Source organism: Lissotriton vulgaris, chromosome 9 (assembly GCF_964263255.1).
Source record: "Lissotriton vulgaris chromosome 9, aLisVul1.2, whole genome shotgun sequence".
NCBI classification, from domain to species: domain Eukaryota; kingdom Metazoa; phylum Chordata; class Amphibia; order Caudata; family Salamandridae; genus Lissotriton; species Lissotriton vulgaris.
The window spans coordinates 614,111,376-614,127,908 of record NC_141697.1 but is presented as its reverse complement, the minus strand read 5'-3'; positions in this window follow the sequence as shown (position 1 = coordinate 614,127,908).

Below are 16,533 nucleotides of genomic sequence, written 5' to 3'. Positions count from 1 at the left end.
CCGGAGGGGGCGATCTTCGCTATTGATATCGAGAAAGCATTTGATAGCCTTGAGTGGGAATTTTTATATGCAGTGCTCACGCGGATGGGGCTGGGGCAGGGGTTCGTGCAATGGGTTAAAATAATATGTAAGGACCCAGTATCGAGGGTACGCATTGGCCGCACCATTTCCATGCAATACAGCGTGGAGAGGGGCACAAGGCAAGGGTTTCCCCTCTCCCCCTACTATTCACGATAGCGATAGAGCCACTGGCATGTATGGCATGCTCGGGGACGCCATACGAGTGGATTCGGCTGGCAGAACAGACACACCACATCGCATTATATGCGTATGATCGTCTGCTATTCCTGAAGGACTCAGTTGTAGCGCTAGGGGGAGCCCGGCACATGATGGACGAGTTCGGAATACTTCCTGGACAATGCTCCAACTGGCAGAAGTCACAACTCTTCCCGATGACAAGGGAGGCTCTGCCGCCCGAGAACTTGGGAGACCTACAATAGGAGCCGCGTTGTTTTAGATACCTAGGGGTTAGAATATATCATGATCTCTGATGTTCAGGAGGGAAATATAGGGGAGGGGGGGCTCTCCGATCGCTAAAAGGTAGTATGGCGTTCTGGGGGACGTTACCCCTGTCAGTGGCGGGGCGAATATCATTACTGAAAATGGTGGCGTTGCCCCATTGCTATATTTATTTTACCACACTCCCAGTGTGGCTCCCCAGGGCGTTGTTTCACTCTCTCGACTCTCTTATTAATACTTTTCTTTGGGGACCCAGCAGGCACAGAGTGGCATTGGTTACGTTGAGAAGGGCACAAGCAGAGGGAGGACTAACGGTGCAGGATATGGAGAATTATTATCTGGCAGGATAGCTCCAATGCTTCACACAGTGGGTGGCAGGTAGCCTAGATCCTGACAGAAGGAAGTCCTCATTCACCCCGAATAAGGCAGATGTCCTGAGTACATTAATGGGCACCATTAAACCGCGAACAATAAAATCTTTGGAGCACAGGGTAATAAGAAATTGCTGGGTCAGGTATCTTCAGAAGACCAAAAGCAAATGTCGTAACTCCCCAGAGATGTCCATGGCGTTATTTTAGGCACTCCTACATGGGGGTCACCGGAGGGGATTAGAGAAATGGGCGCAAGCTGTAGTCACTAAGGTAGGAGACGGGGAACTTCTTACATTCGCAGCCTTCCAAGCAAATTGGGACATTCCGCAGGGACACTTTCTACTATATGGGGCAGTCACTGGAGCTATGCTCAACCACTGGGGTCAGGGGACACTAGAACCCCCTACGCACTCTACATGCGAATACATAAGTCTGGCAGGGGGGTAATCAAGGCAGTATTGTGCCTCTATCGAGCCTTTCGGCAGGACTCCATGGGACCGCTGGGGTGACTGAAAGATAAATGGGAGGCAGACATTGGGAGTCCTATAGCGGATAAGGATTGAGAAAATACGCTTCTCCGAGCCACCAAGGTATCCCGCAACGCACAATTCCAATTGATTAGTTTTTGTACCCTGCATAGGGCCTATATTACACCTGACAGAATTATTCGCTATTTCCATCGGGAGGATGCGAGTTACCCTCGCTGCCAGGAGATAGGAGCTAGCTACATTAACATGATGTGGAGCTGCCCACAGTTAGAAGGGTACTGGCAGGAAGTGGTTAGGGAGACAGCGCGCGTCACTGAGAAGGAGATCCCATGCACCCCCATTCAAGTGCTGCTCAACCTATTCCCCCACTCTGTTAAAACCAAGGTCACGGCCAGGTTCCAAGACCTGGCATACATACTAGCAAAACGCGAACTCACCAGCAAGTGGAAGGCACCGGCAGGTCCAGGGGTGGGCAATTGGAAACAGGAACTAGAGAAGTGGGCGAGCTGTGAACATAGAATACTGCTTCGGAATGCAAAGAGAGGCATAGGGCGATTGGAGAGGGCGCAAGCTTTGGGGGTGTTGGTAAACGACCTGAAGAATGTAGACCAGGAGTCTGCACCTAGCACGCCACCGACTGGATCTCAACCGGCCAGCCCCAATGGCCAAGGCCAAGACGGGAGTGAAGGGGAGGCATGAGCAGACCATAGCATCCTAGCACCCACGAACATGGTGGTTTATACGAGTACGACCCATGGCTTAGACGGAAAAGAGCGAGACCATGCGTATGGCGAGAGGCATATTAACGGGTTAGTCGGCAACAGCAGGGGAGGGGGGCGTCGGGCGGGATAGTAGAGGGAGAACTGTTAGACTATTATAATAGATGAGGATCTGTTACAGCTAGAACTGCATAGTGTGACAGGAGTCACATGGCGAAAGGAGATATGAGCAAGAGACCAGATGACCAGCTGGGTAGGGTAATCTGAAGGGTCACTGGGAAGTTAAGTGAATGTGAAATGAATTGTGGGTGCAATGCTGATTATTAAATGCCAATAAAATATGTTTTTAAAAAAAATGAAAAAGAAAACAGGCAGGGGCATGATGTCAGGCTGAAAACGAGGAGCTCCCAACGCTCGTCCTACTAACAGGAGTTTTGTGCACGCGCGCGAAAGTGAAAGCATGCATGAAAGTGAAAGAGTTCGGTGAAAGCTGGCGGCTGTGCACGTTCACGCACGCGTGAACGCAAGCGCTAGGCCACCAAAAGCATTGGGTAGCACTTTAAAAACCCCACTTACCAAATGTTTACAGGTAAGACTTAAAAAACGGCCTCACCAGCTTGCCCTGCCTATTGGGCCCACAGCATGACGCATTGTGCCACCGCACAAGACCAACTGCCATAATAGCCCCTCCCATTTACCCAAATCCTCCAATCAATGACCACCATGGGTAGGGAATGCACCATCGCCCAGGCCCTCCCCTCCAGCTGGCTAGACTACGGCAACTCTCTCTACACAGGGTACGTAGCTCACCTCCTCTGACTACAGAACATACTGAACACTGCAGCTAGACTCAATGCGGCCCTTTCTCTAAATTTCACCCCGCATCCTGTTAAAAGTAAAATGACGATCGTGACATTGCCTGCGCCATCTTGTTTAGTGGGAATTTCTATGTGCACGTAAGCTGCAGCCATTTTATCCATCACAGCCATTTTCTACTCTGTTGGTCACCTTTGTTTCACCCTGCCCTTACCTGCATCAATCTGAACCTCTGACCAAACCTGATATGTGTGCTGGGGGCTATAAACCCTATTGTCACGACAAACCTCAGCGCCACTTGCTGCAACAAACTCGTTTTTCCTTTGATCTCTGTTTGCAGGCAAATCTTTAAACAATCTACCCCTCACCACACCTAGTTACTCAAACCAGTTCCAGACACTAAAATAACCCTTGCAGGCATGATTTATTGCACTACAAACAGCGAGACTTGTTTTACCAACAATGGGACCTGTTTTTATCAACAGAACAGACTCTTAGATCTGGCCGGTCTCACATGTTTTAGACCCTAAAGCAAGGTCCAGCTGCAAGATAAGATTGTCTGTTTGACCTGGGTGGGAAGAGAATTACTGTTGGGCTTGTGTCGAAACCTGCCCGGGGCGGGGACTTCAAGCTTGTGTAACCATGTTGATGAAACAAATGCATTGTGTAAAACCTGTATAAAAGGAAGAGCCAAAAGAGATGCCAGCAGAACACCTCCTTCAGGTATCCCGGTGTCTGCAGTTGACGTGGTCTCCTCATGAGAAATAAACCTTTTTCTTGTCTTCCAGTTCCCAGCGCTTGCCTCATAATTTTTTTTTTAAACCTTTATTTTCGGTATGCACAGTACACAGCGTCTGCCTACAACCCAATCGGGCCGGCCACTATGACAATGAACATCTGGATACCAGATATAGAGGCAGTAGGTAGAACAGAGAATAGCAGCTTAAAGGTGTACCGGCACCAAAACACAGAAAAAGGAAAGGATAAAATAGGTTTCGTTTTATAATTTTGGTGAAAAACATATAACAAACACACCACACAATCACATGGTAAGAGCTATTCCAAGGGCTCTAGGGGAGAGGGCGAGGGAACCAGCCTCTGAAGAATATTGTGACATACTTCTAGTGGCGGGGGAATGGTGAAGAGAACTACGCAGAATAGCACTATAGACAATCATCTGGAACGTCAACTACGGGGACGATGGGACGTTAGTAGTATACTCAAGTGGAGGAGTGCAGATATCTCCACGATACGCGTTCCACTGGGACCAAATCCTGCCCCATTTCTTAGGACGGCCCGAGCCACATAGACCGTCTTCTCCCGGAACATGCACCAGTCCATGTTCGCTTTCAAGCTATTATCCCAGGTGGTCTATGGGAACCCCAGAGTTGAGCAATATCCCTCTTGGCAACCATGTTACCAAGAGTGACCCAGAAAGTCTGAGCAACCGTACAGTCTGTAGGCTCCCAAACGTTGAACAGGCAACAACGAGCCTCAGGCAAGAGAGAGACCCCGGTGACCCGTCCCATAATAGCATGCACTCTGGACCAAAAAGCGGATACCACAGGACATTCCCAGATGATGTGTAGAAAGGTACCACTCATGCCACAACCACGCTTACACAGCCCATCGATCGAGTAACCCATGAGCACCAGTCATGTAAACTTGGTGGAGGATCTTCAGTTGCACAAAACGAAGACGAGCTGGAATGGCCACCTCCTTAGGGGATGCGAAAGCCATCTGCCAATCCTCGTCGTCTAATTCCAGGCCGTCTGCGGCCCACGAAGCCCTAAGACACATGAGGAGGTCAGCCCTGGTGTTAGTAAGCTTTTTGTAAATCAAAGAAATTGTGCTGTCAGGCACGTGGCCATCCAGAATCCGGTCCTCGAGTGGAGACGACTGGGGAATCTCCGTCCCCAGAGGGAAAACCGAAATCAAAGCGTGGCGCACCTGAAGGTATCGGAAATACTCATTATCGCCAAGATGATACTCAACCTTGAGGGCATCGAAGGACTTAACCTCGCCCTTGGACCAAAGATCCTCCACCTTGCTGATACCAATCGTATCCCACTTGTCAAACCCTTTCGTTCGCCACAGGCTACCCAACCTATCAGAGTCATATAATGGAGTCAGTCGTGTCACCCTGTCGCCACAGCCCGTAGCAACATTCGCGTCCCTCCACGCACGTTGCCTCATTATTTTGATAGCGAATCCAAGGTGAATTAAAGGTGAACCCTGCATTGGGTAGCGTTGGGGGTCTTAGAAGACTCGCTGCTTTTCACAATCCCACATAGCACATGTGAAAGTCCCTCCTCCTACCTAGCAGCGAAGACATGGAACAAGCTACCCTTTCATCTATTTTTGATTGAGGCCACCTCCAGGGGCTCACATCGTGCGAGGACAGCACATAATGACCAATTTTGACTTTTGAATTACTGTGGCGGGGATGTTGACATATGTGTTATGTATGTATTTAGGTTTTGACTGTTCACCTGTCCTAATTTTGCTCTTTAATCTAGCTTGGTCATTATGTGCCATTCTCGGCGGATGTGAGCACCTGGAGGCGGCCTCGTTCAAACCCTAGTAGGACAATACCGCTAGGGTGGGCTTAACCGGTGGATGGTATGGATTCCCACTAATATGGATTTCAAATACATATAGGCAAAACATTCATAAGTCGTTACACTTTTTGCATTGTTTGGATTGTATTGGGAGGAGGCGCAAAGGCCTTATTACCTCTCACTCTGCTTTGACTGTGGTTGAGTAGTGATTCAACCCAGATCTGTGACTGGGCGTGAGTGTCTGAAAAGTTTCATCGCTCCTTCCATCATCTCCTTGTGTTTGCTGTTTTTGAGTAAACCATTAATTTTGTTACCAAACTTTCTCTCAGACCCAAGAACAGCTCATTTCCCATGAATGGCAAGTGGATCCCATCTTGCCAATAAAACATAAAATCCTCACTTTTGATATTCACATCTTCTACCACTAGATGCACCTGCTGTTGCAGAAACACCTCATTTCCTGACTAACTTTCCTCCTGGCCGTTTTGACTGCAGTGTACTTTACAGATTCCCCCCAAACCCTCCTTGCCACCAAAGTAACCCAAATAATACATGTTGCTGACCACATTATGCTAAACACATCCATAACTTTCTTTGTATCTTTCAATAGCCCCAAACCTGATAATTGCACCAAATAATTTTCCCCAAGATGAATAAACAAGACGTCAGGACATGGTCTACCTCCCGCTATCATAGATAGCCTCGGTAATAACTGACCCCTTTTCATCCCCCCTTCTACTCCACCATTCAATCTTCACTTCTGTAAACCCTAAACCCAAGTTAGTCCCAAAAGGATGGGTTTCTGCCTGTTTGTGGGTCATTTTACAAAAGAATGTCCAATAATCCACATGTAGAACCATGCAAAACCAGACCTTGCAGCAATCAAAAGAAAACATATTACAATCATACAACTAATTTATGCATTTTAATATCCTTAATATAAGATTTGCAACACTCAGAAGACCATCTGCCCCATTTCATCACTTCGCTAAACAAAAAACCCAATCTATTTGCTTCTGATGCTGTACAAATCCTAAATGAATGTCTTCCAAACTCCAACAGATTTTCTCCCATGCATGCCAAACCTTTTCAAATTACCACCAGTACTTGCAAAGCCAGCTATCTTTTTCCATCCACTTGGCACCACTTTGAGCCTGAACAGGATCCCTATCACTTTTGACTTTGACCAAGCATCCACTCGGCACAATATGTTGTGAATGTTATACAGGATAATCCCTGCCCATTTGATCAGTCTTGTTTTTTTTCAAAGAAAGGCAAACATCCTGGATTGTCATACCACCTGCTGACCTTCTGGTGAGTATCTCTGAAATACGAAATGCACCAAAGAAAAACCACAGAGCTTCATTAAATGTGCTTCAAATTCTGACCAACACAACTGATAAAGAGTTTTTACCACACCAATTAACCTCTTCATGGTTACAGGTCTCTCTTCGTGCCAGCCCTCTTTCTTTCCTTTGCCCATCTTTGAAAAATATGCCATCCCATCTCACCTGCTGATAGTTCGTAACCCCGAAGAATTTATCATAAAAAAGTATCCCTGACAATTTTTCTGCAATTGTAGTCTGCGACACAACTTTATTGATATTTAGTATGATGAAGTTCACTACATTTTCTCTTCTTTCCGCTAGTTCATTAGTGCTTTGCTCTTGGTACTCGTAGGTTGGTGGCAGCACTTACAAGGTCCCGCTTGAGCATTTGGGGGCAGACTGCGAGCCTGTTAGAGGTGTGGAGCTCTTCTGCCACTCTTTTTTACCACTTTACCTCTCTGATGAATTTTTAAATTGAAATAACCATTGTTTCTGAACTATTTTAATTTTGTAACTGCCTTGTACTATTTGCCTGACTGGTTCTGGGACAACATCGCAGGTGATTTAATACCTGCAATCGCTCCAGGGTGTGCCTCCCTGCCCCGTTCCACCGTGGCTGATGTGCCGATTGTTGTGGAGGGCAGGCTCCATCTTGGGTGAGGACCCGGATCCCGGTGGGGCCGCTCGCTGCGGTCTAGCTGGGGGTGGGGCTAAGTTACAAATTGCAATGGCCATCAGGACGCGCAGCGGACGAGCGCAGCGGGAGCGCCGAAGGGAAGCCAAAGGGAAGCCCGGTTTTTATTTCTTCTCTCCTTCACCACTACCTCCCATCGCGCAACCTTTGTTCCTTCCATCTCGCCCTCCTCACGACTCCCACTTTTAAGCGCAAAAAGCATGGTGGCCTCAGATTTCCGTTTCTCGTCCCCTCGCGCTGGAATACACTCCCTCTGGAGCTCAGACTTACCGCTTCTTACGCCCATTTTAGGTCCCGCCTGAAAACTTTCTCGTTCTGTAAAGCTTATGACTAAAAACTCCTTCTCTCTGTTGCCTTGACTTTTGACTGTCCGTCCTCTTTTGCTCACAGCGCCATGAAACCGTTGGGTGTAAGTGCGCTTTACAAGAATTTTAACATAACATAAAATAACATCTCTTCTAACCATACCACTGCTTAGCAATTCCTCCCAAGTCTGCCTATAAGCTGTCCTAGTAATCTGTGCCAGTGAGTTTTCTATTAAACTAAGTAGTTTTATTTACTCTACCAACTCCAATATCTCTGTTATTACCTGTCTTTCTCAGATCTGCTCTGGGTGCCAAACTATCGAATCTCTGCCACTGTGAACAAGACAATATGTCTGCTATTGTATTATCACACCTGGCACATGTTTGGCTCTAAATATATTGCTGAATATTAAGCACTGAAGCATGAAACATTGCAACAAATTCAACAACCTTTTTTTGTTTGCTTTCTACCCATTCACCAGGGATACACTGTGGTGTTATAAACATGAAATGTCACTGTCTTGTGAGACAAGTCATTTATCCACAAAGTTAGGGCCACCAATCGTAGAAAGAATTCAAAGAACACAATAATCCTCCCTTCTTGTATCCAGTGCTAAGGCCATCGCTTTGAGTACTACTCGTCTTCACAAAAAGGCCAAATCTGTCCGCATGTGCAACATCCGGAAAAATCTCAACTTGCCAGTGAAAATCCTCATCTGCTTTCCACATGGTTGTCCATTGAAGCCTTTTAAAAACATTCTCCAGACTTCCAGATATGCCCGTACTGAAGCTGAGACTCTGATCCTGTGATGTGGTAGTTTAGCCTCTGCATGGCATAGCCAATTCTCCTACAGAATTACCTGCCAACTCTAACTACCTTACAAGGAAGTTAAGATGACCTAGTAATCTTTGTATTTGTTGAAGCTGTAACTTAGGTTCATCCTTAGATTCATCCAAAAGCTGTACCAACTATTTGATCTTGTTCTCAGGTAATCTAGACTCCATCTTAACAGTCTCAAGTTCAATGCCCAAAAACACCAATACTGTGCATTGACCTTTTATCTTTTCCGGTGCAAGTGAAACCCCAAGCTTCCTGAAATTGCTGTAAGGCCCAGTTGCACCTTCCTGTGCCTTCAATTCCTACAAACAAGAAGTCATCTTAATGCTGTGCAACATACTCCTAGTCAGTTGCCACAGTAAAAAACCATTGCAAAAAAGTACTGAAACATTCAAATAACCTACAAAACACATTACATCCCATGGGTAATACCTTATCCACATACATTTTCCATCAAACAAAGCCCAACAAAGAGAAATCAAGCAGGTGTACTGGAAGCAGCCACAAGGCAGATTTTGTGTCAACTTTTGCCACGTTGGCACCCACTCCACACCAATAATAAATCATAGGGCTAGTGTTCCTTGGTGAAACTGGAAAGTAAGGGAGGCACAGATCCCCTAAAATGTAGAGGGTGCCTCTGTTGGGGTATTGGGAGAGACAGACAATAAGACTGTTTATGTTGCTCTCACACATCCCCAACAGGATGTCATGCTTCATCATTGGGCAATGCTCCTCATTGAGCAGGCATTGCAATGCCCAATGGGTCCCCCAAAGGGTCGCTTTGGCGAAGATCTTTTCCAAGGCTGTCGTGTAGATGAGTGCAAGTGAGGAATGTTATTTTTGATGTGGGGTGTGGGGTGTAAGGTAACTGGTAAGGGAGTTTCCTAACACAACACTTAATTGACAGGAATACCCTTTGATGGATAAAAAGCCTATTGTAGGTTGGGGCTACCTCTGGGTTTCAAAGGAAACAAGGTAGTCTACAAGTGTGAAAACAGGTAAGAGAACTACACATACTGTCTTGAGAGTGAGACCTAATGGTGGGTGCCCCTCAAACCAAAAAGGGGCTTCATCAGGACAACAAAACGTACAAATGTATAGTGGATAAACTACCCCACCATGAGCAGTGCCAGTTCGCGCTACCTACTGTGTGTGTGTTATGTTGTTCGAAGTCCGACCTGTAGGGAGAGAGAAAGCACAGTGGTCGTAATATTAAAGCACTTCTAAAGTGGGTTTAGTTCCAGCAGTGAAGTCCCATGGTCGGAAGGTTCTCCCATAGTACTCCAGTCATGCATCAAATTGACTATGGTGGCGAATAAAAACAAAATTATATACAAGTGAATTAAAACATGATTAGCAAAAGAAACTCAGAATGATGGTCATTGTATGGAACCCACAAGGTTCTCGTAGGTGTAGTGCAGTCCATAGAAGATGCTGTGGTCTGGAGCTTTCAACCTATATGTATCTTGCTGGAGAAACCTGAGGGAGATCTAAAACATATATTGATGTTGATTCAAGTGTTACCATCTGTATAGCTTCGTAGAGTCTACCTGAATGGTATATATATCAAATGCAAACTACAGACACGAGCCCCGTAAACTGTCTCAAGATGGTGTATGTTGCTTGTATATAGCCTAAGATCCTGGTTGTTTATGTACCCATGGTTGGTGTCACCTTGTATCTTACCCCATGTGTAGATAATCGTTGGTGTCATAGGAAGATGTTGTTATTACTTGAGGCATACACTGTACTCATACAGTGCAGCGTTAAGGTATGGGCACAGATGGACACATATATATATTTTTTTGGGGGGGGGGAAACATGGCGGCAGTCGGCTGACTGCCGTAGTGCTCCGCTCCGTCCCCGCTGTTCGTGACAGCTCGCTAATATGCCACCTAAAAGTAAAAGCGAGGTGTAATTTTGGCAAAAAGACTGAAACTGGTTTTTTTCCGCGTTGTATGCACATTCGGACTACGAGGACTACGAGGCTCATATTCACCGCGGCTCCAGCCCCGCCTCGATGTGCGTGGATTAAGGTGTGGAGGCGGAGAGCTCCGAAGCCGACAGCGGGAGACGCCCAGCGAGAGAGCAGCGGGCGTCTGAGCTGCTGCACTGGAGGCAGGCCGCCCTGGAGCTCCGGAAGAACAGGCACAAACGGAGTCTCCGTAAGGACTCCCACACGAGCCAAAGTAGAGAGAGTGCGCTAGCTTCCAGCGCTGACACCAGACTACATGTAAGTGGACTGCTTGAAGAGGAAGACGAGGCTGACTGTACAAATGAGGTAAAGGGGAAGAAGGGAGGGTGTGAGTTGAAAGCCTCTGAATTACCCCCCCTCGCATATGAAAGCAGCAGAAACTTTCAAATGAATCCAAAGCAAAAGTTTAGTAATAGATCTGGGAAATACTGAAAATAGCCTGGAAGCTGATGTGCAAATACCTCCTGAGTCTCTTTTGGCTTCTTGTCCCGCTGACGGCAGTGTTTTTCTTAGTCTTGAGGAAAATGGAGCCTTGGATCCTAGTTCCGTTCCTATTTCTGTCGCTTCATTGCAGCAGATGTTTGCAGCACTATCAGCCGAGATTAAGCGAGACTTTGAGGAGTCTGCCTCAAACCAAAGAGAAATAAGAAGTTTCTGCGAGTCCCTAGACGAAAAGATTGTTGGTCTCTCGGTAAGAACTCAAGCATTAGAAGAGACAGTGGGGCAAATCTCTATGCGTGCAGAAGGCGCTCAGGAAGATATACTGAAGTTAAAAAGAGAAGACATGGCCTTATCAGAGAGAATGGAGGTTGTGGAGAACAATGCCAGACGAAGCAATATCCGCATTTTAAATGTCCCAGAAGGCAGTGAAGGCACAGACATCAAGGGCTTCATTATCTCGCTGCTAAAAGAGTCTCTTAACCTGCAGCACTCCAATGAGGGCCTAGCAATGGATATACAACGTATCCACAGGGATCCATTCAGCGTAACCCGCAGAGGACCAAGCCGAGGAAAATCCTTGTGAACTTCCACACGTATACTTTGAAAGAGCAAATTTTGAACCTCGCCTTAAAACAAAAATCTTTAGCAGGCAAAGGATTTAATTTCCAAATACGCTCGGACCTGTCTAGATTTACTCTCGACAAACAGTGGGAGCTGGGCAGGAGAATGGATGCTTTTCGAAAGCTGGGTGCTACGGTGCAGATGGGTTTCCTCGCATCTCTTAAAATAATGCATGACAACAAAATGCACAATATTCGATTGGTTCAGGCTGCAGATGAGTTGCTACTGTCTCTAGGCAGTAGGAAGGAGAATCCGACTTGGTAAGTAGCTCTCAACTAGGCACAGGACCAAACAAAAAAACCCCAATTCCCTATCTAACTGAGGTTCGGACATGAGACGCTTAAACGAAATATACCTTATTTTCAGCGTCCCATTCCGACATCGATCGTGAAGCGAGTGGACGGCCATCAAGCCCTACTCGAACAACTCAACATCTTTACCCACTAACCAAGGTAGGCTTAACACACCTTAGGTAATAGGTTCTTCGACCTGACCCAACCGACCAAGTCTCTAACAGCTTCATCCTATTAACTTTAAGTATTCCTTTCTAGCCCGCCAAACCAGGCTCAATTGAAAGAACCAGGACACCTTCCCTCCATATTCCCAATGGATTCTAACAGGAGTGTAAAACATAGCAACTAACGGGTATGCATCTTTATACACTCTCTCCACTTCCCCTGTTCCAACGTCATCTGGGCCCACATTTACCAGTTTTCATTGTTCCCACAGTTCGGCTCAATGCCGCAACGGAACACATGAGAATATTTCCAGCGCTACCTGCGCTTCGGCTTGGATATCTAAAGAACATCCCACCCATATGTTCCATTTTTGAGACCAGCCCATTCATTTCCCTAACTCCAAACCTCTCAACCAGAGGTATGTCCGTTGTATATTCTCCAGCCTTATTGAATCACCGGGATACAGATCCCCAAACATATATAGATGCTCGGCTCAACCACCAACTCACTGAGCCCTGAGCATGTCCTACACACACGTCCTGCACGATCCAGTTCAGTCACTTGTTCTGCACAATCCTTAGCTTTCATCGCACCAATGTCACTGCGATTCCGAGGTTTACTGTTTATAAAAGAGTGTATTATGATCTGTAAACAAGCACTGTCACCCCACACAGTCACACACTGCGATTCCGAATTCTGTTGCAAAGATGAAAGACATGCGCTGACCGCCCTCCATCATTTTTAATTCTTTAAAATTCTTTCACCTTCTCTTTTTCTCCCAACAGGCTTTGTTACATTCAGGCAAATCTAATTTTAAGTCCTGATGATGATCCCAGTTATGTAATTGAGCAATAGGGATCGAAACGTCGACACCCATGAGTGGGCATACATGCAGTATATTGTAAATGTAATTGTGTATGTTCCACTCCAGGCGACACTGTCACTATCCTTTAATTTACTTACAGTGCCATGTTTGCTCCTTTTTCTTGCCTGAAAACACCCTTTTCACTCTGTTCGACTTTCTTCCTCCTTTAGTACGGCACAGGCTTGTGCCACACTACTTGTGTAGAAACATACTGTAACTATATTTGACATTGTTTTATAAATAAATTCCTTGTCCGGCTGGGCAAGGAGACTTTCACGTATAGCAGCCTATTGTGTTCAATACTGTATTGTGATGATTCAAAATAAGCTAGGAACCTCTGTTTCCATAACGTAGGAAGGAGAAGGGGCCAGCTGACTAGGACAATAGGATGATCCATTATCTAAAGTTCTTATAAGTTCTCCCTACAGCATCCTTTACTACTACAGGTTTAGGTCCAGGAGGCCATGGTAGAGTCAACACATAACAAAAGGAAAAAATACACATAAATAGAAAAAAAAGTTGAATAATTTCTAGCTAAAGCTTGGTAAGGAACTATACCAAGTCTCCTAGGATGAAATAATAACAACAATAATCATTTGTAATAAAATAAAAAAAAGGGAAAAAAAGGTGTAAGGTGAACATAACACGATAAAATAAAAATGAGAGGCACTTGTGGTGGGGGCTGGGAAGAGTAGGGGCACTTACTTCCGGAACTTCCGGATAGGGAGTACAAGGGTTTCTCATGGGAGGGGGGGAGGTTTGGGGTGTCACTGGGGGGTGAAGGGACGCAATAAAAAGAAAAAAAATATCTATTCTCGATTGAGCTCCAATCAAAGTACATTTGGGAGTTTTCTCTTATTTTTATTTGGCAGATAAACGTGGAATTGTACAAACTGGCAGTTTTTTCTTTTAACATCAACTCCCAGGGCTATGAGTAGGCTCAAGATTCTATCCTGGAATGTTAATGGTCTCCGCACCAAACCCCGTGCTAATAAAATTATGCAGTATCTACGGGACGCTGATGCAGGAATCATTATACTCCAGGAGACACATTTAATTGAGAGTGTAATGCTTGAGCTAGTTAAGAAGAACAGGTGGATAGATACATCAGTCTCTACTTCTCAATCATTGAATATAAGGGGTGTGTCTATCCTGTTCAAAAAACCCATGAACATGAAAATCTTACAGCAGAAGGCGGACACCAGAGGGAGATGGGCCATTGTAGCAGTCGAGATAGGTGGCACTGCTTTAACATTAGCAGGTTATTACAGGCCTAACTGCGATGACCCTACTACACTAGAATCATTATTTTTACACCTCCTAAGATTTCCAGAGCCAGTTATAATAACCGGCGATTTTAACATCGTTCTGAATCCTTCATTGGACAAGTCCCCTACTAGTAGACAGCAGGCTTTTTCTAAATCTAGAAACTGCTTATTAGGGTGTATGAACCAATACGGTTACGTCGACATCTGGGAGGGTTAGAGAGGGGCAGAGGCAAGGCTTCTCGTTCAGAAACCTCAAATATCGTCATCGATCAAGGATAGATTTTATCCTAATTAGCCGAGCCCTGGTTGACTCTGTCAAGAGTGTAGACTACATTCCTTCGCACCTCTCCGACCATTCTGCTATGAAGCTGGAACTTGAGTGGGGGGATAAGCCTCCCATCCGAATGTGGTCCTTTGATAGATCTCTCCTTACCTCTATGGAAGATATAGAGTTTATACAATCAGAAGCACAGGAGTTTTTCATTACCAATACTGGCACTGCACCAATTGGCATAGTTTGGGATGCTTTCAAGTGTTCATTAAGAGGAATAATTAAGAGCAGGACTGTATATAGAACAAGGCAGTATATGGAAGAGGTGTCTTCTATTGAGACTAGTATGACAGCAGCTCAGTTAGATATCGATATCTGCTGGGCTGACGACAGCCACGACTTATCTTTGAAACTTGCAGAATTAGATGAACTGAAGAATAAACTGTCATCGGTCCTCGACAAGCGTGTCTTGCAGAGATGGGAGGCAAGCAAACTATCTCATTTTCAATACGGGAAGGGGCTGGCAGATTGTTTGCCTGGAAAGTTAAATCTGACCGGGTCCGAAATAACATCGACTCGGTTACATCAGACAGAGGCACCTTCACAAGAGACGCAGAAATTAGGGAAACTTTCAAAGACTTCTTCCAATCAATATATCATGAAGATCTTAGTGTTACATCTGACGACATTACGAGCTGGTTAGAGGATATTTCCCTACCATCCTTGTCATCTGAACAGAGCAGTTTCCTGGACAAGGAAATAACTAAGGCTGAGGTAGAGCAGGCCATAAGGGGAGCTAAGGGATGCAAGGCTGCAGGAACCGACGGCTTACCGAATGAAATGTACAAAAACCTGATATTAGAAGTGTCTCCTATTCTGGCGGCCTTATTCAACCAAATATTGAGGGAAGGAGAGGCCCCCCCCGCCTCCTGGGATAACGCCTCTATAACACTCATCTTGAAGCCAGGAAAGCCTTCATCTGACTGCGGCTCGTATCGGCCAATATCAATTCTAAATGCCGACTACAAAATCTTTGCTACCATATTGGCCAAAAGGCTTGGCCAGGTAGCCCCCGACATATTGCATCCCAAACAAAAAGGTTTTGTAAAAGGGAGGCAGCTATATGAGCTCACTTACGATCTAGTAGGCGCCATAGACGTGGCCACAAAGGAAGCTTTGCCCCTATCGGTTCTCACGTTGGACGCTACCAAGGCCTTCGGCAGGGTGAACTGCTTATACCTGTTGGAGGCCCTGCAAAAATTCAACGTCGGGGACAAATTTCGTAGAGCAATAAACCTGCTTTATGGAAGCCCTTCAGCCTCAATTTTGATCAATGGGGGCCTATCTGAGCCATTTAGGGTAACGAGGGGAACGAGACAGGGGTGTCCCCTGTCTCCTTTGCTATTCGACTTATACATACAGCCATTTGCGCATAACTTAAGAGAAAACAAACTGATAAAACCTTTTGTTTTTGGCGATTGGGAAAAAAAAGTGGCACTCTACGCAGATGACATTATGATTTTTTCAACAGATATCAACACTGCGTACCCAGAGGTCATAGACTTAGCTCTGAAATTTGGGAAAGTTTCAGGTTACAAGGTGAATGCCTCCAAATCAGAGTCAATGTCATGGAATGTTAACTCAATTATCCATAAAGAAACATCAAGAGCTCACTTGCGGTACCTGGGGATTAATATAGTTAAAGATATAAATCTGATAGCCTCTTCAAATTTTGTTAAAGTAGCTGCGCAGTGCCGAAAACTGATGAGAGACTGGACACACCTCCCGCTTACCATTCTGGGTAAGGTAAATCTTGTAAAAATGTCCATTCTGCCAAAGGTTTCTTTCTTATTTAATTCAATTCCGCTTTTTTTTATCCCAAATTAATTACTAAGCTGCAGAGCGCGATTTCTACTTTCATTTGGAGCAACAAGAATCCAAGAATCTCTTGGAAAAAGATAAGACGTCGCAGGGAGAAGGGCGGGTTGGCGGGCC